Source organism: Dendrobates tinctorius, unplaced genomic scaffold (genome assembly GCF_039654945.1).
Source record: "Dendrobates tinctorius isolate UK_male_01 unplaced genomic scaffold, ASM3965494v1 ptg000370l, whole genome shotgun sequence".
Lineage (NCBI taxonomy): Eukaryota > Metazoa > Chordata > Amphibia > Anura > Dendrobatidae > Dendrobates > Dendrobates tinctorius.
In genome coordinates, this window is record NW_027362036.1 from 5,887,588 (window position 1) to 5,912,213 (window position 24,626).

The following is a 24,626-nucleotide window of genomic DNA, read 5'->3' on the forward strand; positions in this document are numbered from 1 at the left end:
TGTGGTTTGCACACGTAAGTTTTTCATTTTTTCAGGAATGACGGTTAGGCCTAATTCCGGAACTGCAGTTGACCTGCACTTACTGGGAAATCATTGTTCGCGGGTAATAATTGTAATCAGTGATCCCCATCACTAACGTTGTTCAGCGGGTTATCTGCACCTGTAAGCGACAAACGCTGGCCTTTTCAGTGTAGCGCACATGCAGCCACGGACATGTAAGGGCATGACACACCAGTTATTGGCCAATCTCATGTTCCAGAGCCTCACGTGTCCCTCTAGTAAGCCGGACTCGGACCGCGGGGCATGACGGAGTCTCGTTCATTAACGGAATTAAGCTTGCAATGTGTGCATCTGTTCTGTAGCTGGCATGGTTGAGGTTTCCCAGGTGGAGTCGAATTTAACCGTAGGCTCCACTCCTGGTGGTGCCCTTCTGGACATTCCTTTAAGGTTCAGCTTTGCAACCATACTGCCCACGTAAAACAAACACTTTGCCTTCATGAACGCTGTTTGGAGGGTCATAACTCGTGGGAATAACGCCGCCCAATCAGTTAACCTGCTAGAGAGATCCTTCGTTGCTCCCAAGCATGACATCACACTCCCTAGGAGGAAGGTAATGCCACTGTGGCGACCGTACTCCTGGGGGCGACACAAGTGCACTGATGCCCAGCCACTGCTCGATGAATCTGCTGGTACATTGACCCAGACCGCTACATTCCCCTCGCACGCTACACGGCCTGAATCTGACCCTGATGAAACTCAGGTTACCCTTCCCATATACAGTTCCATCTTACACGGTGACAAAGAGGAAGCTGCAGATGAAAGTGCAGGTTCGGCCCACCCGCCATCAGACACACCACCATACTATCAGGGGCCCTGTGCCAGTGCCGTCGCCAACGAGTGGGCCCCCCCTGCTTGCTCAGGATCACAGCACTTGCAAGGTTGAAATACTGTGCAGTGAGATGGAAGATGGGGACGACGAGGAGTCCAGACTAGTACAGGGATTCCCTAGCGAGGAGACTTATTTGATTGTTTTCAATGTTGGGACAGCAATTTTTGGGGAGCACGTTACTCTGGAGAATGATAGATGGGGCCCACCATACACTGGAACATTCCAAAGGTGGACATCAGACACTGGAGCAGCATTTACAGGGCCCATTATACACTAGAGCATTAGAAATGGGGCCCATTATGTTTGGAGCATTATTTGGGCCCATAAGACAGTGGAGCTTCATCCATGGGGACCAACATATACTGTAGCATTATGTGGAGCTCATCATATACTGTTTCAAACATTATATGGGACCAATGATTCTGTATGGAGAAATAGATGGGCCTCGTCATGAGATGTAAAAAGTGAAGTATTTTTCATTGTACTATACCGCTATTTCTCTGCCGTATCGGAGCATGATCATTGATGAGTTGTGGTATGTGTTAAAGGGGCGCTCTTTCGCCCAGGGCACATGAAAACCTGCAGCCAGCCCTCCCCCCCCACAATTTTAGCCAAATAACCCCCATTTTTCAGTGCGTAACTTGTATTATGAAGTTAATTAAGGTTGACAAGCTTAAGTAAGAAGAATTGATGCTTTTGGCATTCAAATGGGCACTGTAGGTGTGTTTCCTGTCCTCCTCTCACTGCCGACTTTTATTCCCCATTGACTTACATTGGGTTTCGTGTTTCGGGACGACCCCGACTTTTCCCTATAATCGGACGATCTTGCTCGACCCGACTTTTGGAAAAGTCGGGTTTCACGAAACGAAACGCGACCCTAAAAAACCAAAAGTCGCTCAACTCTAGAAGATAATAATACCAAAGAATGTGTTTGCAATCATTTTCAGGAAGAAACTGAGTATTATCTGACAGAATTGCAGGGTTGTCAATACTTTTGGCCACAACTGTAAATCCTGGACAACACCTTTTGGTCCCCTTCTAAGGCCTCATTCACCTGACTATACTTTTTGTCTGGGTGCTGTCCTTAAGGAAATGGACTGACAATGAACAGCACTCTGACCAATGCTATTCAAATGGACCAGTGCAGATGAACGATATTTTTTAATCTCTGATCAAATCTGTGTGTGAGGGGCATGGCGAGCTTTGGATGGCACTGGCTACTTAGTTCCAGCAGAGATCGGCTTTAACTCATCACAAGGTGAAAAATCACTCTGGGAAGTCGTAAATAAGTTACCTGGTGACCTGAGAACACAGCAGTCTGGATGGTGCGAGGCAGGTCAGCGAGAAGGAGCTCCCCAAGGAAGGTGACTGCATATTTCTCCCGGGACCAGGTACTGAGTGCAGCCTATAAAATGGCTGCGGCTTCTTCTTCCCCAGTGCCTTCTTCCCGCTCATCAAGGGGTGGCTCACAGGCAGCAGTCTCAGAAAGAGGTGAGGAGAACAGATGAATATCCCCCTTACACAAAAAACAATGGAGGCTTTGCTGAAGTCTCTGCGACAAGAGCTCCAATCTGATCTGAAAGCAATGATATCTGACTTTAAGGGAGAGCTGCAGGAGCTGGGCACTAGAACAGATCCTCTGGAGCAGAAACTGGCAGAGCTTACTAACTCTTATAATGAACTAATAGATGCTAATGAGGCTTTAGAAAAGGAAGTTTCCCATATCCACAACAAAACCCTGGACCTTGAGGACAGGACCAAGAGAAACAATATTCGTATTAGAGCAGACCTGGGCAAAGTGAGGCCCACTGGCCACATCCGGCCCTGTGGCTGTCTTAGTCTGGCCCACGGACTGTGCCCGCCCAGTCGCTGTCTCCCGCAGTCAGCATTGGTGGAGGAGGGGCCTCCGGCCACTTCCTCCACCAATCAGCATGTGAAACAGCTGACGCGATGATGTCATGTCATCGCATCAGCTGTGTACTGCCGAAGAGTCAGCGCATCGGAGACACCGAGACAGGAGCAGAAGCAGGGCGCCTGGGAACGGGACCGAGGTATGTGGTGTGTTTTTTTTTTTCATGTGTATGAACATGGGGATTTTATGGGGTGAACATGGGGATTCTATGGGGTGAACATGCAGTGGATGAAGAGAAAAGCCAGGGTATATCTGCGCTAGACCCCAAGGAACCAACCGAAGATGCAAGCAAACCTTTATTCACACTCAAGTCAACGCGTTTCATGACCACCTGGCCACTTGATCAGGGCAACAATGTTACGGTCAGTTCACAAGAAACCATGATATACATTACACAGATGACATCGAAATGATGTCAGTTCCTGTGGGAACGCCCACATAGAACTAAAAACCCTAAAAATTATTAACATCCTGATGAAAAAATCATTATAAAACTATGGATAAAGACATTTATATAGTATAAAATACTAAAACCAATATTTACCATATATAAAAAATAAAATTGTGTAAATCGATGTGCAATTCAGCGAAAATGATAGCAGCATAGAACCCATGCTTCAGCGGCTAAACGATAGGATTAAGAACATAATTTCCAATTCTAGCTGCTTTCAGCTTCTGCAGTCATCATCTAAGGTTATTTTAAAAACTTCTGTTTAAAGACAATCAATTTTCTTGATTTAACCATCTGGCATGATGGGGTTAAAATTAATACAAAAACTTATTTTAAAACAGTAGACGCTAACAGTTACGTACACTTTAACAGCAATCATTATGTTCAGTGGCTAAAAAACATACCTTGTAATCAGTATAAACGTATCAGAAAAAATTGTACTCGTGAGGAAGATTTCAAAAATTAGAGTGACATTTTGCGTGAACGATTTTTGGAAAAGAAATATCCAAAAAATCTGATTAGAAAAGTCTATAATGAAACTAAGGATATCCCTCAGGCCAAGTTATTAGTAGAAAAAAAAGACAATATTCTAGAGGTTCCAGTTAACTTTATTACCACTTTCTCATCTCAAAATAAAGAGATTAAGGATATTATTCATAAACATTGGGGGATCTTGCTAAATGACCCCATATGCAAGAAATGTTTACCCCTGACCCCGTTGGTGACATACAAGAGAGCACCTTCCTTAAAAAGCATATTGGCTCCCAGTAGACTGAGGAAAAAGAAATTGGCTATAAAGGGATTTAATACCTTCTCTAGGACAATGTCAGTGGGATCGTATAGGTGCAAAAATAATAACTTTATGCTGCGCCTGGATTAATCATAAAGCGTCCACCATTTTTTCATATAATGAAAAAGGGACAATATTTAACATCAAGCACAGGCTAGATTGCCAGTCAAGTTTTGTAATCTACCTTGTAGAGTGTACATGCGGTAAACAGTATATACAGTGGGGCAAAAAAGTATTTAGTCAGTCAGCAATAGTGCAAGTTCCACCACTTAAAAAGATGAGAGGCGTCTGTAATTTACATCATAGGTAGACCTCAACTATGGGAGACAAACTGAGAAAAAAAATCCAGAAAATCACATTGTCTGTTTTTTTTTCATTTTATTTGCATATTATGGTGGAAAATAAGTATTTGGTCAGAAACAAGCAATCAAGATTTCTGGCTCTCACAGACCTGTAACTTCTTCTTTAAGAGTCTCCTCTTTCCTCCACTCATTACCTGTAGTAATGGCACCTGTTTAAACTTGTTATCAGTATAAAAAGACACCTGTGCACACCCTCAAACAGTCTGACTCCAAACTCCACTATGGTGAAGACCAAAGAGCTGTCAAAGGACACCAGAAACAAAATTGTAGCCCTGCACCAGGCTGGGAAGACTGAATCTGCAATAGCCAACCAGCTTGGAGTGAAGAAATCAACTGTGGGAGCAATAATTAGAAAATGGAAGACATACAAGACCACTGATAATCTCCCTCGATCTGGTGCTCCACGCAAAATCCCACCCCGTGGGGTCAGAATGATCACAAGAACGGTGAGCAAAAATCCCAGAACCACGCGGGGGGACCTAGTGAATGAACTGCAGAGAGCTGGGACCAATGTAACAAGGCCTACCATAAGTAACACACTACGCCACCATGGACTCAGATCCTGCAGTGCCAGACGTGTCCCACTGCTTAAGCCTGTACATGTCCGGGCCCGTCTGAAGTTTGCTAGAGAGCATTTGGATGATCCAGAGGAGTTTTGGGAGAATGTCCTATGGTCTGATGAAACCAAACTGGAACTGTTTGGTAGAAACATAACTTGTCGTGTTTGGAGGAAAAAGAATACTGAGTTGCATCCATCAAACACCATACCTACTGTAAAGCATGGTGGTGGAAACATCATGCTTTGGGGCTGTTTCTCTGCAAAGGGGCCAGGACGACTGATCCAGGTACATGAAAGAATGAATGGGGCCATGTATCGTGAGATTTTGAGTGCAAACCTCCTTCCATCAGCAAGGGCATTGAATATGAAACGTGGCTGGGTCTTTCAACATGACAATGATCCAAAGCACACCGCCAGGGCAACGAAGGAGTGGCTTCGTAAGAAGCATTTCAAGGTCCTGGAGTGGCCTAGCCAGTCTCCAGATCTCAACCCTATAGAAAACCTTTGGAGGGAGTTGAAAGTCCGTGTTGCCAAGTGAAAAGCCAAAAACATCACTGCTCTAGAGGAGATCTGCATGGAGGAATGGGCCAACATACCAACAACAGTGTGTGGCAACCTTGTGAAGACTTACAGAAAACGTTTGACCTCTGTCATTGCCAACAAAGGATATATCACAAAGTATTGAGATGAAATTTTGTTTCTGACCAAATACTTATTTTCCACCATAATATGCAAATAAAATGAAAAAAAAAACAGACAATGTGATTTTCTGGATTTTTTTTTCTCAGTTTGTCTCCCATAGTTGAGGTCTACCTATGATGTAAATTACAGACGCCTCTCATCTTTTTAAGTGGTGGAACTTGCACTATTGCTGACTGACTAAATACTTTTTTGCCCCACTGTAGGTAGAACTATTCAACCCCTACACAAAAAGATTAATGCGCACAGGCACAACATTAAAATAGGTTTTTTAAAACACGGGTTATCAAGGCATGTCAGTACTATACATAGGGGTCATGTCCAATTGAAGGTTACCCCTATAGATCATATTCCCATTGATACTCCCAACAGGGTTCAAGCCTTGAATAAACGTGAAATTTTTGGGATCTATAAATTAGGCACGTTAAATCCTGGAGGACTAAATGAGATTTCTGATTTGTTTTAATTTTTGGTTTCTCCCAATTCATTTCCTTCATCCCCTTGGTTCCTCCTGGGTGCGTCATCCTGGATAATAGGTCCTAGTGTGATCTTTGGCCTATGAACCACTGGTGTCTGTTTCGGGGTCCCCTGCTTGGCTCAGTCCCGTTCCTATATTTAGGTGGGTGTCCTCTCCTCGAACTAATCCCTGCCGTGGTTTCTTTACTTTTCTTCTTTCTTCTCCCCCTTTTTTCCCCTCTTTCTTCGCCGCTGGTCCCTTATTCCTTGTGCCGGAATAATTGTTAATGGAAGTTTTTCTATTAGATATCATCTTTTGGTGGTGTCAATCTAGATGAAGTTCTGGTGGAGCCACGGGTTAGCGGTGTCATCAGTGTATATTGGAGTGTGGGCTCTTTAATATGAGTTCAAACCCCCCAATGTTCTTTTACTTAGATGATTTAACCATGGTGCTGAAGTTTTTAAAATAACCTTAGATGATGACTGCAGAAGCTGAAAGCAGCTAGAATTGGAAATTATGTTCCTAATCCTATCGTTTAGCCGCTGAAGCATGGGTTCTATGCTGCTATCATTTTCGCTGAATTGCACATCGATTTACACAATTTTATTTTTTATATATGGTAAATATTGGTTTTAGTATTTTATACTATATAAATGTCTTTATCCATAGTTTTATAATAATTTTTTCATCAGGATGTTATTAATTTTTAGGGTTTTTAGTTCTATGTGGGCGTTCTCACAGGAACTGACATCATTTCGATGTCATCTGTGTAATGTATATAATGGTTTCCTGTGAACTGACTGTAACATTGTTGCCCTGATGAAGTGGCCAGGTGGTCATGAAACGCGTTGACTTGAGTGTGAATAAAGGTTTGCTCGCATCTTCGGTTGGTTCCTTGTGGTCTAGCGCGGACAAACCCCGGCTTTTCTCTTCATCCACTGTATGTATCTGCAATCCGGGATCTGCAGCGGCCAAAACTTCTTCAGGTGGTTGTGACCCTTCATAACCACATCAGGTGAGTGGATTACCTTTGTTAAACACGCTGGTGTCCCTCATTTACCGCCTTAATGCGCTCCCCCTCTCTCTATTTTTTGCATGGGGTGAGCATGGGGATTCTATGGGGGTGAACATGGGGATACTATGGGGTGAACATAGGGATTCTCTGGGGGTGACAAGCAGCACATGGGGAGGCTATGTGGGGCCTCATTCAGTATGTGAAGAGACTGCGGGGCTCATGCTGTATATAAGAAGGCTGTGTGGGGCCTCATGCAGCATATAGGGAAACTGGGACTCATGCAGTACATGGGGAGGCTGTGTGGGGCTCGTGCTGTACTTGGAGAGGCTGTGTGGGGCTCATGCTGTACATGGGGAGGCTCATGCTGTACATGGGGAGGCTCATGCTGTACATGGGGAGGCTGTGTGGGGCTTGTGCTGTATATAGGGAGGTTGTGTGGGGGTCATGCCATATATAGGGAGGCTGCGTGGGGATAATGCCGTATATAGGGAGGCTGTGTGGGGCTCATGCCATATATAGGGAGGCTGTGTGGGGCTCATGCCGCATATATAGTAGGCTGTGTGAGGCTCATGCTGCATATAAGGGGCTGTGGGGGGTTCAAAGATATATAGAGGGTGTCAGCATACTTAATTATGCTCAATATTAAGTGATACAAGTAATAATAATAAATTAATATTGAGTAGAATTAATTTCAAGCTATTAGTTCGGCCCTCCACAACAGTCATGGTCTCTCATATGACCCCTCAGGAAATTGCCCACCCCTGCATTAGAGTGATTGATGAATCTACTCCTGACAGAGACCTGCCAGGTCTCCTGCAGAGCTTTATACAAATAGTGATCCCTTCTGCAGATAGCAAGGACTTAAGGCCCCGTCACACATAGCGATCTCGCTAGCGAGATCGCTGCTGAGTCACAACTTTTGTGACGTAACAGCGATCTCACCAGCGAGATCGCTGTGTGTGACAGCGATCAGCGAGCGGCCCCACTGCCGGTATCGCTGATCGCTGCAGGAGAGCCCAGGACATTTCTTTCATCGCTGGTCTCCCGCTGGCCAACACGCATCGCTGTGTGTGACAGGCAGGAGACCAGCGATCAGCGATAAAATAATTAAAAAAAAATATATATATTACTATTCTCACCTTCCGACGTCCCGTGCAGCATTCCCGCCTCTCTCCACGCTCCGGTCCCAGTAATCCTTTGCAAGAATGACCGCGAGACTTCGCGATCCCGCGAGAACGGACGTCATCGCGGTAATTCTCGCAAAGGATTACTGGGACCGGAGCGTGGAGAGAGGCGGGAATGCTGCGCGGGACGTCGGAAGGTGAGAATAACAATATTTTTTATTTTAATTCTATTTTTGACATGAATCAGCGCTGAACACAACGATGCCGCATGCGTTTGACAGCTCACCAGCGATCACATAGCGATTCACCAGCGATCCTGACATGTTGATATCGTTGTCGGGATCGCTGGTAAGTCGATATGTGTGACGGGGCCTTTAATGGTGGACAGAATGCACAGGATTCCAAAACCAAAAGGCCTCAGCCTAGATTTACCTCGAGATGTTATTGCCTGCATTCATTTCTATACAGTGAAGGAGACTTTTATGGCTGGCCTCAGGAAAAGGCCGAAACTTCCAGACAATTTGGCCCAGCTGAAGGTATTCCCTGATCTGTGGGCAGGGACATTAGCTCAGAGGAGGGAATATATGCCGTATACTACAGCCTTCATAGAACAAGGGATAAAGTACAACTGGGGGTTCCCCACGAAATTGAAAGTCTTGAAGGACAATTCCATATTTGTCTGCACATCCCCAGAAAAGGCTAGAGATTTATTGCTAAAGTGGAAGATTCAGCCTATATACCCAAATGACAAAAGAGATCCTTGGGCAGAGAAAAAGAAAAAACTGGACCCAGACTGGGTTAAGGCAAGATTGATTACTGGAGAGCTGTTCTCTGTTTCCTGCTTTCTACTCTTTGCCTAGTGCCTCTATGGCGATGTTGAACCCAATCAAAGTGGCCCACAGAGTGGTTTTTTTTTTTTTTTTTACTTTTTTCACGTTGTTTTTTCACTCTTTTCCTTTTTTAATATTTGCTTGATTATGGAACGGTAAGGGGACTTCCTCTTATGTTGAAGCAAAAATTTTAGTTTGATATCCCTTCATCTGTATGTGCAAGCAAATTTGTTACCCTGTCTGTCCTCCCCATGTTTGTCACTCTTTTAGTAGCAGTGATTTCACATAAAGCAATATATAGTATTAACAATGCATATTAAGGTTTTATTTAAAAATGCCAGTGGTTTAAATTCGCCAGGTAAAAGATCCATCTTTTGGAAGAATATTTGTAAAGAAACTGCTGATGTAATTTATTTTCAAGAAACACACTTGTTGGCGCAGGATAATGCTCAACTAAATAACCCATGATATCCACACCAGTTCTTTGCAAACAAAAAGATTAAAAGAGCTGGAGTGGCTATTTTTATGAGACTCACTAACCCTTAAATTGTATGACACTACTAGTGATCCGGAGGGGCGTTTTATTTTCCTTGATTGTTCTTTAAATAACACTAAATACACGATTGTATCGCTATATGACCCAAATACGCACCAGTTCTCATTTATCAGACGAATACTTTAGAGGGTTCAGGTGTACTCCAAAGGGTTTAACCCCTTTACCCCCAAGGGTGGTTTGCACGTTCATGACCGGGCCAATTTTTACAATTCTGACCACTGTCCCTTTATGAGGTAATAACTCTGAAACGCTTCCATGGATCCCACTGATTCTGACATTGTTTTCTCATGACATACTATACTTCATGTTAGTGGTAAAATTTAATTCATATAACTTGCGTTTATTTGTGGAAAAAATGGAAATTTGGCGAAAATTTTGAAAATTTAGCAATTTTCCAACTTTGAATTTTTATGCCCTTAAATCACAGAGATATGGCACACAAAAAACTAATAAGTAACATTTCCCACATGTTTACTTTACATCAGCATAATTTTGCAACCAAAATTTTTTTTTGTTAGGAAGTTATAAGGGTTAAAAGTTAACCAGCGATTTCTCATTTTTACAACACCATTTTATTTTTACGGACCACATCATTAAAGTCACTTTGAGGGGTCTATATGATAGAAAATACCCAAAATTGACAACATTCTAAAAACTGCACCCCTCAAAGTGCTCAAAACCACATTCAAGAAGTTTATTAACCCTTCACGTACTTCACAGGAATTTTTTGAATGTTTAAAAAAAATGAACATTTAACTTTTTTTCACAAAAAAATTACTTCAGGTTCAATTTTTTTTATTTTACCATGTGTAACAGGAGAAATTGGACTGCAAAAGTTATTGTGCAATTAGTCCTGAGTACGCTGATACCTGATATGTGGGGGGGAACCACTGTTTCAGCACATGGCAGAGCTCTGAAGGGAAGGAGCTCCGTTTGACTTTCTCAATGCAAAATTGGCTGGAATTCAGATCGGACGCCATGTCACGCTTGGAGAGCCCCTGATGTGCCTAAACAGTGGAAACTCCCAACAAGTGACCCCATTTTGGAAACTATACCCCCCAAGGAACTTATCTAGATATGTGGTGAGAACTTTGAACCAACAAGGGCTTCACAGAAGTTTATAACGTACAGCCGTACAATTAAAAAATCATATTTTTTCCACAAAAATGATCTTTTCTCCCCCAATTTTTATTGTCCCAAGGGTAACAGGACCCTAAAAGTTATTGTGCAATTTGTCCTGCGTACGCAGATACCCCACATGTGGGGGTAAACCACTATTTGGGCACATGGCAGAGCTCGGAAGGGAAACAGCGCCATTTTACTTTTTTAGCTGGAATTGGGATTGGACGCCATGCCGCGTTGGGAAAGCCCCTGATGTGCCTAAACAGTGGAAAACCCCACAAATGACACCATTTTGGAAACTATACCCCCTAAGGAACTTATCTAGATGTGTAGTGAGCACTTTGAACCCCCCAGTGCTTCACAGAAGTTTATAATGCCCGGACGTGAAAATAAAAAAATCATATTTTTTCCACAAACATGATCTTTTAGTCCCCAATTTTTTTTTATTTTCCCAAGGGTAACAGGAGAAATTGGACCCCAAAAGTTGTTGTCCAATTTGTCCTGAGTACACTGATACCCCATATGTGGGAGAAAACTACTGTATGGGCACACGTCGGGGCTCGGAAGGGAAGTAATGACGTTTAGGAATGCAGACTTTGATGGAATGGTCTGCGGGTGTCATGTCGCGTTTGGAGAGCCTCTGATGTGCCTAAACTGTTGGAACTCCCCACAAGTGGACCCATTTTGGAAACTAGACCCCCCATGGAACTTATCTAGATGTGTGGTGAGCACTTTGAACCCCCAAGTGCTTCACAGAAGTTTATAACGCCCGGGCGTGAAAATAAAAAAATCATATTTTTACCATTCGCCACGACAGCACCCACTGGAGGTATCGGAGCCACCCCTTTTGGAACTGGAAACCCTACAGAGAGATAAAAGGGGGCGGTCCGCCTTTCCTCCTCAGTTTTTGTTTCCTGTTCCCAGGGAGCCTCAGGATATCCTTCAGGAAGACATACCTGGGCCAAATGCACGCCGCCTGTTCGGTATCCACGAGAACAGCAGGGGCTGCGGTCCAGAGGCAGCATCGGGGGAGATTCCGTTAGACGGCTCCCCCCTCGTTTGACGGATGGCTGGTGATGATCGGGTCCGGGGAGGGCCGCCCGGTCTCACCTAGGAGCGCTCCAGGTGGCACCACGTTCACAGGGGCCACTGCTGCAGGAGTGGTAAGTGCGACAGTGGTGCGAAGAGAAAGAAAGAGCAGCAGCGATGGCGGGAGCGTGGGGAGAGGCGCAGGCCGCACTCAAGGGCGGCGGCACGGTAGCCGGCTGGCGCGGATGCTCCTAAGCCCCGGAAGTAATGGGTGAACTTCCGGGGCATGATGGCTGAGAACCCGAGGGGAGGGATGCGCGAGGGAACCCGGGGAGGAGGAGCGACTTCCGGAGAGGTAAAAAAAAAACAAAAACAGGAAGAACTATTTAAACAAGCGCCGCGGGTTAACGGCAAAGAGCCATGTCGTCTCCAGGGGAAGTACACGCTCCAGCAGGAGACTCTGCGGGGGGCAGCTCCTCCACAGGGGGACCCCCCTCTCTCTTTTGGGTATGTCTCCCCCCTTCCAGGCGAAGAAAACAGAGAAATCCAAACATAAAGAATGCGCTTTATGCGCTCAACCACTCCCTGACTCCTATCCTAAAAAGTTCTATAAGCAATGCATCAGAGAAACTAGACAAGGGTCGGCAGTGTCATCAAAGGACATTCGGGCTATAATTAGGGAGGAGATACAGGCTATTACCCGTGCCAGTACTCCCTCAGAGACTAGGAGCAAAAAGCAAGTGACCCTCAGCTCAGAGTCAGAGGAAGAACAGGGGATAATCTCTGATTCCTCACTCATATCATCGTCATCATCATCATCAGACATTGAGGGACGTTCATGTTTTCCCCTAGATAGTGGGGATAACCTAGTCAAATCTGTGAGGAACACTATGGGGTGTGAGGAGACAAAGAGAGCCTTTAAAAGGCGGCCGTTTGGGAGAAGGAGGCAAGCGGACAGATCAACTAGATGGCCCACAAAGGAAGAGAAACAAAAGGGTAGCATGTTTAGAGGTGCACCATTCCGAAAGGAAAATAAATACTGAAAAATAGGTCCCCCCCAGTAGGGGGTAGACTAAAGTTTTTTTCTTCAAAATGGGAGAGAATAACTTCAAGTTCATGGATTCTAAGTTTAATTAAAGAGGGAATGAAAATAGAATTCCTTCAAATCCCTTACGATTTCTTTATCATGACCCGCCTGAACTCTATAGTACAACAAAAGGCCCTCGAAGTAGAAATTCGGAGCCTACTATCCAAGGGGGTTTTAGTAGAAGTCCCAGAGGGACAAGAGGGTAGAGGTTTCTACTCTCCTTTATTTTTAATTTCCAAACCAGTTGGTACATTTGGGACGATCATAAATTTGAAGAAGCTTAACACGTTTATAAAAAGTTGTAAGTTTAAAATGGAATCAATCAGATCCACCATAAAACTTCTCTTTCCAAATTGTGTGATGGTAGGGATTGACTTAAAAGATGCTTACTATCATCTTCCTATTCATAATAGATACCAAAGGTACCTAAGGGTCGCGGTAGTATTCAAAGGCAAGATCCATCATTTCCAATATGCGGCCATGCCTTTTGGCCTCTCCACAGCGCTAAGGATCTTCACCAAGGTGATGGCAGAGGTGATGGCCTATCTTCGTCAGAAAGACACTCTAATCATGCCTTACATAGATGACTTCCTAATTATCGGGAACTCGATCACCCAGTGTACCAGACGTGTGGCTGACGCGGTCTCATCTTTGCAGGATCTAGGCTGGATCATCAACTTCCAGAAGTCCCGACTCGTTCCACATTCCCTTCAGATGTTCTTAGGGTTCCAGTTAGACTCTACAACCCAGAGATGTCTACTCCCTCAGGTAAAGATTATGCTGGCAAAAGGAAAGGTGGAGGCAGCCATAAATAGACCACATATGTCTCTGAGAGGGGCAATGTCGCTATTGGGGTCGCTCTCTTCCTGTGCCCCGGCACTCCAGTGGGCCCATTATCACATCAGCACACTGCAGCATCAGATCCTCCAAGAGGACAGGCGACATAGTGGTCACCTCGAGAGCAAGATAACCTTATCACAGGATGTCTTGGCTTCTCTAGAATGTTGGCTAGAAGATAACCATCTGTCCACAGGAGTCCCATGGGTTATAGTACCATCTTGTATCCTGACCACCGACGCTAGCCCCCACGGCTGGGGTGCCCATATGGGGAATAGCTTTTGTCAAGGAAGGTGGAATAGAGATGAACTGGGTTACTCGTCTAATTTAAAAGAACTGACGGCGGTATATTATGCTCTACACCATTTTCTTCCACAGCACCAACAGAGGCATGTCAGGATCCTATCGGACAAGACCACCACAGTGGCCTACATAAACAGACAGGGAGGTACTCGATCAGAGACTCTGATGTCTTCTGCAGGAAGAATCTTAAACTTAGCCGAAAGTTATTTTTTGTCCGTCTCGGCCCTCCATATCAGGGGAGAGAACAACCAAGAGGCAGACTTCTTAAGCCGACACACACTTTGGCAAGGGGAGTGGTGCCTCAATCGCCGAATCTTCAAGGACACAGTAGCTCTATGGGGGCAACCTCAGGTGGACCTCTTTGCCACGAAACAGAACAGACAGATAAAAGCATTTGCCTCCCTGTCCCCGTCAGATCATCCAGACATACTGGATGCCCTCAAGGCCTCATGGAAATTCAACCTGGCATATGCCTTCCCTCCGATAATCCTCCTACCACAGGTCATTCGGAAGATCAGAGAGGACAAAGCGAGGGTAATTTTGATAGCACCATTCTGGCCCAAGAGACCGTGGTTCTCATGGCTACGAACCATGTTGGCGTCAGATCCTTGGGTTCTCCCTTCGATTCCCAACCTACTCTCCCAAGGCCCGTTTTTTCACCCCCAAGTGGACAATTTACACTTGACGGCGTGGAATTTGAAAGGCAGCTACTAAGTTTTCTGAGACACTGATTGCTACGCTCCTACAGAGCAGGAAGCAGTCCACTACCCAGATTTATGCAAGAATATGGAAAAAATTCCTGTAGTTCCATACAGCTCCACATACCATAGAAATTCCGATAGTTCCTATCATGGAATTTCTACAGAAAGGGAAGGACTTGGGCCTGGCGGTAAACACGCTATTAGTCCAAGTGTCCGCATTAGGGGCACTGTACGGCCACAATATAGCAGGAAATAAGTAGATATCACGATTTATTACAGCTTGCGAACGAATGACTCTGGTTCACATACCTGCAATCCCTGCATGGGACTTAAATCTGGTCTTAGACGCCCTTATGGAAGAGCCCTTCGAACCAATAGACACAATATCCCTGAAATGCTTGTCACTCAAGACGGCCCTCTTAGTAGCTCTAACATCTGCTAGGAGAGTGAGTGATATCCAAGCTCTATCCATAGACCCACCCTTTTTTCAGATATACCAGGATAGGTTAATTTTAAAACCAGACCCCTCATACCTGCCTCAGGTACCAACAAAATTCCATAGTTCTCAAGAAATACTCCTCCCGACCTTCTTTGGAGATCCCTCCACTCCGGAGGAGCAGAAATTCCACACCTTGGATGTTAGAAGAGCTGTCCTAAAATATATTGAGAGGTCCAGGAGCTGGAGGCAGTGTAGGGCTCTGTTCATATCTTTTCAGGGCTGTAAAAAAGGATACGGAGTCACGAAGAGCACCATATCCTGATGGATCAGGGATGCCATTCGCTTAGCCTATTCCGCAAAAAATGAAGATCCTCCAGAGAACATCAGAGCACATTCCACCAGAGCAGTGGCAGCCTCCTGGGCCAAGAGGGGAGACGTTCCAATCGAGGCCATATGTAAGGCGGCAATTTGGTCAACCCCTTCTACCTTCTATAATCACCATAGACTTGACCTTTCATCTACTTCGGACCTAAGCTTTGGCAGGACTGTCCTTGGCACGGTGATCCCACCCAGGTGATGGTCTCTGGAATCTCTCCAGTGGGTGCTGTCGTGGAGAAGGGTAAAAAGCCGGATTACTTACTGGTAATGCTCTTTTGATGAGTCCACGACAGCACCCGCACACTTCCCTCCCTATGAAGATAATAGCAATAAATACACCATGTATTAAAGTGTATCTCTTAAAGGAAATAAGTTAAACTTAAAATGCAAGAACTTTGCCTAACTCTTGGCGGTCCGCCTGGTACTCTGAAATATAACTGAGGAGGAAAGGCCCCCTTTTATCTTTCTGTAGGGTTTCCTGTTCCAAAAGGGGCAGATCCGATACCTCCAGTGGGTGCTGTCGTGGAGCATTACCAGTAAGTAATCCGGCTTTTTTTTCCCCAAAAATTATATTTTTGCCCCCAATTTTTTATTTTCCTAAGGGTAACAGGAGAAATTGGACCCCAAGAGTTGTTTTGCAATTTGGCAATTTGTCCTGAGTAGGCTGATACCCCATATGTGGGGGTAAAACACTGTTTAGGCGCATGGCAGAGCTTGGAAGGGGAGGGGCACCATTTGACTTTTTCAACGCAGAATTGGCTGGAATTGAGATCAGACACCATGTTGCGTTTGGAGAGCACCTGATGTGCCCAAACAGTGGAAACCCCCCAATTCTAACTCCAACCCTAACCCCAACACACCCCTAACCCTAATCTTAGCCCTAACCCTAGCCCTAACCCTAGCCCTAACTCTAACCCTAGCCTTAACCCTAATCCTAACGGTAAAATGGAAATAAATACATTTTTTTAATTTCATTATTTTTTCCTAACTAAGGGGGTGATAAAGGGGGGTTTGATTTACTATTTATGGCTGGTTTTTATGTTTGGCAGCTGTCATACGCTAAAAGACGCTTTTTATTGTAAAAATAGTTTTTGCATCACCACATTTTGAGAGCTATAATTTTTCCATATTTTGACCCACCGAGTCATGTGAGGTCTTATTTTTTGCGGGACGAGTTGACATTTTTATTGGTACCATTTTCGGGCTGGTGACATTTTTTGATCGCTCTTTATTCCGTTTTTTGGGACGCAGAATGAACAAAAACCAGCGTTTCATGAATTTCTTTTGGGGGGTGCGTTTACACCGTTCCGCATGTGGTAAAATTGATAAAGCGGTTTTATTCTTCGGGTCAGTACGATTACAGCGATACCTCATTTATGTCATTTTTTATGTTTTGGCGCTTTTATGCAATGAAAACAATTTTATATTAAATAAAAAAAATTTTGGCATCGCTTTATTCTGCGAGCTATAACTTTTCTTAATTTTTTGCTGATGACGCTGTGTGGCAGCTCGTTTTTTTGCGGGACAAGATGACGTTTTCAGAGGTATCATGATTATTTATATCCGTCTTTTTGATCGCGCGTTATTGCACTTTTTGTTTGGCGGTATGATAATAAAGCATTACTTTTTGCTTTGCTTTTTATTTTTATTTTTTAAGGGGTTCGCTAAAGGGGTTAACTAATGGGACAGTTTTATAGGGCGGGTCGTTACGAACGCAGCGATACTAAATATGTGTACTTTTATTGTTTTTTTTTATTTCCAAAAAATGAATTTATTAGGGAATATTTATTTTTTATTTAGCGATTTTTTTTTTATTTTTTTTATTTTTTTTATAAATTATTTTTACACTTTTTTTTTCATTTTAACTTTATTACACTGTCCCAGTGGGGGCATCACTGTCATGTGTGAGATCGCTGATCTGACAGGCACTGCAGCAGGCTTCCTCATGCCTTCGCTCTGCAGGCAGTGATGAAGCCAGCTCCCTGCAGGCCCCCGAAGGTCCCCCGCCACCATATTGGATCCGGAGACCTGCAAGGAAGGAGGCCCCCGGAGCAGCACTGCACATTCTGCTGCTGCGGGGGTCTCAGAGAAGCACGGAGGGAGCCCCCTCCCTGCCGATGCTTCCATAAACCCCCGGTACACTGTGATCGTGCTTGATTTGCAGTGTGCCAGTGGTTAACGTGCCAGGGGCGGTCTGTGACCACCCCTGACACATAGTGCCAGGTGTCAGCTGTGATAATCAGCTGACACCCGGCCGCGATCAGCGGCGCTCCCCCCCATGAGCGCCGCTGATCACTATGACATACTATTCCGTCCATGGCCATAGGGTCCCGGGTCTCATGGACGGGTTAGTACGTCAGATGTCAGGAAGGGGTTAAAATTGTCTGTGGAGATTTGAAACTCCCCATGTCTGCCGTGTTAGATTGCTCAATGAGCCATACCTCTAGGGGAGAGATGAAATCACTTGTTTCAGAATATAATTTACATGTTATCTGGAGATATCTCCACAGCTCTGAAAGGGATTACTCTCACTTCTCTAGATTTAATTCCTATAGCAGGATTTAGACTATATTCTTGTGGATGATAGAATTCTAGGTTGTGCACTAGAGGCAACGATAGGTGCCATCTCGTGGTCTGACGATTTTGCTGTCTCACTCACCATATCTGATTCCTCAGTCAAAGCTAGTAGGTGGCGTTTAAATGATTTTTTACTCACCAACAAACATTGAGTTAATAGAGACCAAGTTAAAAGACTTCTTTGACATAAATGATAATGACTCCACCTCAGACGAAGTGGTATGGTCAGCCCACAAGGCATATATGAGAGGTATTTTTATTAAAATGGCAGCAGTAGAAAAGAAAAGGAGAGAGGCGGCAGTGTCAGACCTATTAAGGCTGTGTGCACACGCTGCGGATTTGGCCCTGCGGATCCGCAGCAGCTTCTGCTGCGGTGTACAGTACTATTATTCCCTATGGGAATTAAAAACCGCTGTTCAGATGCTGTGGAATTTTCCACGCAGATTTTGCTGCGGTTTCAAATCCGCAGAAAGAATTGCATGTCAATTCTTTTCTGTGGATTCCGCACCGGCTTACCATCTCCTCCATTGTGGAGATGATAAACCGCAGGGCAAAACCGCAGCCTAATCCACAGATAAACCGCAGGTCTTTTGACCTGCGGATTTATCTGCAGATTTTGCCAAATCCGCGCGGATGAATCTGCAGTAGATTCCGCAGCGTGTGCATGCACACAGCTTTACTCAAATTAACAATCTGGAACAAATCAACAAGAAAAACCCCACCCCACAGTTGTCACAAAAAATAATGAAACATAGAATGAGCCTGCGTGCTCTACTTTTATTCCAGTACGAAAAAGCTCTTAAAAAGTCCAAAACAAAATATTATGCAATGGGAGATAGAGCTGGAAAGATTTTAGCTAGGAGAATCAAAAAATGTGAGATAAGAAATTTGATTGCATACTTGAATAAACCTGACAGGACAAAAGTACTAAATCCGATAGACATCGCTAAAGAATTTAGGTGATTTTATTATTCACTATACAACCTAAAAGAGGATCCTCATACAGTTCAGCCTAATGCACAGGAAATTAGTAAATTCCTAGAAGGAATCTCGCTCCCCAAATTATCAGCAGCTTCACTCTACTAAAAGATCCTCTGCTCTGGGCCCGGATGGCCCGGATGGATTTTCCAACACCTTTCATCATTGTTTCATCAAAACTTTAGCTCCTTAATAAACTGTCATCTAAAAATATTCTCTAAAGTCTTGGCGGCGAGAATAATGTCAGTTCTTCCCTCTCTGATAGCACCTGACCAGGTTGGGTTTGTCCCTGGGAGACAGGCCAAAGATGGCACTAGAAGAGTAATAGATCTGTTGGAGATAATGGAGACTAATAAACTCCCTGGTGTACTGCTGTCTCTTGATGTCGAGAACACGTTTGACAGAGTGCACTGGTGTTATATAGAAGATGTTCTTGAGAAGTTTGGGAGATATTGAAAAGGCTGTATTGGCCCTATATTCTAATCTGAGCGCGGTGGTAAGTGCGTCTGACTTCACCTCAGACCAGTTTGTGGTGTCTAATGGCACTCGGCAGGGCTGCCCACTTTCGCTGGTTATCTTTGCTTTGCTAATGGAGCTGCTGGCAGAGGCTCTTAGAACTAATCCAAGCATACATGTGTAAGGGGGTACATAGGCGGTACTATTCCCCCACCCTCGTTACGTGATGTCTTATTGCAAATATAAGGTTTACTGCTGGATTATATATTTATATATTTTATGGTGTATTTATCTAATGCTCCTGTACAATGTATGTTTTACTATAGGGAAAGCATAGTTCTCATTTCTGGCCACTAGATGAGGGCATTATAGTGTACATAGTATAAGGTAGGAGTTACATATAGTAAATAGTTAATTTAGGAGGAGACAGCCGTGGGTAAGCAAGGGGAATTTCCTGTTTACTGTTCAGTGAAGATTGGGAGCCCAGACAGGCTAGTTGGGCCAGTGAGCCCAGCAGGGCCAGAGGGTCTGTGTAGGGCGGCTGGACTCCATAATGTTACCAAAGGAGAAGCCCAGCCAAAGTGCAGTGTGGCATCTGTTGTTGATGCTGTAACAAATATGGATGTGCTGTGTAAGAAGACCAGTAAAGTTGTACGTTTACAAGTTGAAATGGACTGTGTCTCAATTTGTGTGAAACCGGACAGTGGAAGCCTCCAGCCATGTAGAGGAGACCCTGATGGTGCAGAAGATGAGGCCACAGGTATGCAGAGCAATGAATACTGTTTTCGTGTGATGGGAGACCAGGGTATGGCTACACTGTTATCCTCGGCCATGACTATGGCCCTGGCATTCCCTCACACATGGAGTACGTGTGGAAGATATGGACCATGTGGTGGGATTGTATGCAGATGATGTGTTATTATCTCTCACAGGTGTGGAGGAATCCCATGGTGGGTGTCATGGACGCCCTAACTGAATTCTCCAGAATCTGATATTACAAATTAAATGCCACAAAGTCTATCATATTCTCCATAAATATTACACCTTTGGTAAAGGATAGAATATTAGAGCATTTTCCCTTTAAGTGGGAGGAAACGGGATTTACATATTTGGGAATTAAATTTACAAAATTTGGAAATCTAATTAAGTTGAACTGTGAATCTCTGATTTTGGAAGCTCTTGGGGACTTGAAGAGGCAGACCCTTCTACCACTGTCATGGGTTGCCAAAATACAAATTGCAAAAATGATGCTGCTGCCTAAGATTACCTACTTGTTTAAATGTCTCCCCCTCAAATTCGTCTCTAGATGGATAGGGTTCCTACAATCCCTATTGTGTAAGTTTATTTGGAAAAACAAAAAACCATGGGTGGTGATCGGGGCTCTGCATTTCCAATATTCCCATGGTGGCATGGACATAAAAAATCAATCTTTGTATGACAAGGCTGCCATTCTCGAGGCCGCAAAGGATTGGTGGGCTGGGGATCTTAATTATAGATGGCTTCAAATAGACAGTTTGCTCCATACAGGTGCACTAGACTTTTGCTAGAGATCAAACTACTGAAGCCCCTGAATTTGAATTTTCCCTTACATACGATATCCTCGTTGATTTGTTATTGGAATAACCTTGATAGAACATTGACAAAATTCATTTCTGTAAAAGCGATAGAGGCACACATCTCTGGGTTGTCGATAGACCTGTGGGAGGGGTCAGGTATAAGTGTAAGCAGGTTGCGGGATGCAGAGACGGACAGGAGACAGAGCAAGGGTTAATAAATTTAACACTTTAATTTAACATAGTATAAGCTCCTCACAGAGCGATAAATGATTAAAGAGTTAATGCAAGAAACAAAAGCAAGAGCACAAAATGCAGAATAGCAGCAATCCAATTATCAAAACTTATTGTGTCCTTTATATTCCTCCTCTGCAGATGATCCCTCAGGGGTTGTAGTACCGGCAAATGGGATCCTTTAAACAATGGTCCGTCTTCTGGCGGCAGCGGCTGGTCTCCGGTACCTTCCGCCGAGCCCCTAGTCCGTAAACCCGTGCGGCTGAGGCAAACAAGGCTGCAGCACTCCCAGAGTCAAATGTGGACTGGCGTACAGCAACGGGTAGGGAAGGCCGCAAGCGTCTGTCCGGTACTCGGCTTCCTCTCTCCCGCATGTGCGCGGTACTCACGGTCACTGAGTGCACGGCACTGCTCTCTCTTACAGTTACTAGGCACATGGCACCTCTCTCTCCAGCAGTCCAGCTGATGATGGCAAGAGCAGACAAACACAGCCTGTCGTAGTGCCAGTACTCCAGGGATGGAGCACCCTGCTCACCCTGCTGCACGATGCTGGTTCACGCCAAACTGCCCTCCGCCACGCGCGCTTTGTCTTTTTTCTCGTCTCTCCTACCCAGGTCATGAGGTTGGTCCAGTCTCTCATTTCTTCTCCCAGGCAACATAGGAGGCAGCCTTAACAGTTCCGGACCCAGCTCGGTACAGGTACCAGCAGCCCGGTCTTCTTCTTTACATAAGCACCCTTGAAAAAAACTCTTAGATGGCCTTGTTTTCACCTCCATTGCCGATTTCTTCCAACTTTACAAGATTCCCAAAACATGCTTTTATCAGTACCTCCAAATTCGTCATTTTATCCATTTGTGTACGTTTCCAGCTTGGTGGTGTCCTGACCCATCAGACATGATGCAGATGTAAGGGAGATGAACGGGCTGCGGGTACCTGCTTGCCTGGACCGGAACTGTTGAGGCTACCTTCCCTGTTTCCTGGGGGAAGGAATAGGGGACCGGACAGGCCCCATGACGCAGGAAGGGGTGAGTGTTTAGTCAGAGAACCTGGCCAGAAGCTGAGGTAGAAAGTGCGCGGTGCTGAAGAGAGGCCCCTGCCATCAGCGTGCGAGCAGCAGGGCAGGTAGCATGCTCCTCACCTGAACCGCTGACGCTACGACGGACTGCAGCAGACTCGGTGGCCTAGAGACAGTTTTGGCGTGGGCAGGTGGTGTGCAGCAGGCTGAGAGGAGTGCTCTGTCCCCAGAGCACAGGTGCTGTGCAGGCCTGTGTCCGATAACCCCCGCTGCCAAACGTGGAGACATGAGAGAGAGAGTTGCAGGGTGCCCCGTGACTACCAGAGAGCAAGGTGCCGTACGTTCCGTGTCCATGAGTACAGCGCATGTGCCACATATGAGAAACTGGGTACGGGACAGACACTTGCACACTGATTTGCCAGTTGATACTTGCTGGTCTAGTTGGGCCCGGACAGCGCTGCGGCCTTAATTGACTCAGCCGCATCAGTTTATGGACTAGGGGCTCAGCGGAAGGTACCGGAGACCGACCATTGCCACCAGAAGATAGATCCTCATTGCCTACAGGACCTTTCTGGATAAGCATCGCGCCAGCCGTTGTTGGCGCTATTGACTTCCCAGCAGGAGTCACAGTCTGAGGACCTTCTGACACGATAAGTGTTTCACAAGAACTGCCGTTACTTGATTCATTGTTTCTGAACTCTGCATATCCTTTTCAAATTGAACCGTTTATTCCCTCATTTAACTGTTTACCTCCCTGCGTGGAGTATTCCCCTGTTAAAGTAAACTTATTATCTCTTGCTCTGCCTTCTGTCTGTCACTGCATTCTGCAACCTGCTTACACAGAAATAATTTAAAGTAGAATATCCCAATAAGCATGGATTGTCTGTTTTATAGGACTCTTAATTCACCAGCGGAGTCGGTCAAACACCCTTATATGATTGTATGGGAGAAATCACTATCTTTCTCTTCCACCCTCAAACACTGGTGGACTGTGGCCACATTTACTAAAAGGTACTCCTCCTGCATTAACCATCTTGAGCAACTAAGGAAGATACATATGAACTGGTATGTGACCCCTTATAAAATTTCCAAATTTAACAAATCATATTCCTCTTTATGCTGGAAGGGATGCGGTAAAAAAGGGGATCTGGGTCATATGTGGTGGTAGTGCCCCAAGATAATAGAATTCTGGAACCGAGTGGCAGATTTAACAAGGACTTTGATAGGTTTCCCTTTAACCCTAGAGGGGTCATTGGCAGTCTTAAAGGGAATCTGTCACCTCATTTTGTTGCGGTATTTAAATTACCTGGGTCCGGTCCGATGGGCGGTGTTTCAGGTCCTGTCCTCCACCCCTCCTTGGCCGCTGTCCACAATATTTCTGTGAATTTACATACTTGGCCTCCATATTACGCGCGTGTGCATTGCAATCTGGACTCGCACACACGCAGTATGCTTTTCCCATCAGACCAGACCCAAGTCGTTTAAATACCGCGCCAAAAGGAGGTGACAGATTCCCTTTAAGTATTGGGTTAGACCTTCTTCCCCCAAGCCTAGTTCCAGTGATAACCCATGTTTTGACAGAGCTTGTCAAGGCACTGGAGAGAAGCTACTACCCCGACACAGGAGGAACTCATTGGTAGGATAAATTCTCATTATCTACATGAACGTTGTTTGGATTACTCAATAAAGCAAAAAGAAAGAGTCAGTCGCCAGTGGGAATTTTGGGAGACTTCTGGATTGGCAATTGCTCACACTTAGGATGGTTTTTAATATTTTTTCCTTGTTCTTATACAAAAATGTTTTAATCAAAGCTCCTAAAGCTCATTCCCCCCTACTATCCGTTAATTTACATTTTGTGTCCAATCCCGGAAGCCTTTCCTTCTGTGTGATCCTTTCTTTCCCCTCCTTCTCCTATAATATCCAATTTCGAATTAGTTTATACTTGTGGTGACAATTTGGACATGACTGCTATATTGATATAATTGTGTAAACAAGTTTTTCCTGCTGTTTTTTTCAATAAAAAAATGTATTGTTCTAAAAAAAAATCAGTGTGTGGAAAAAATTATAGCATGCACTAGTTTCTTCTGTGTGTCAGATGAGACTCACCATTTCAAGTCTATGGCTGTGCAAAAAAAACGGATGCCATATTGAGCCACCCACAGCATAGCATCCAATTTTTACAGATTATTTGCAATTTGGTAACATAGCAACCTGTAAATGGTCTTATAAATTATTAGCTGCTGTAAAAAAAAAAATTGCATAAGGACTGGACA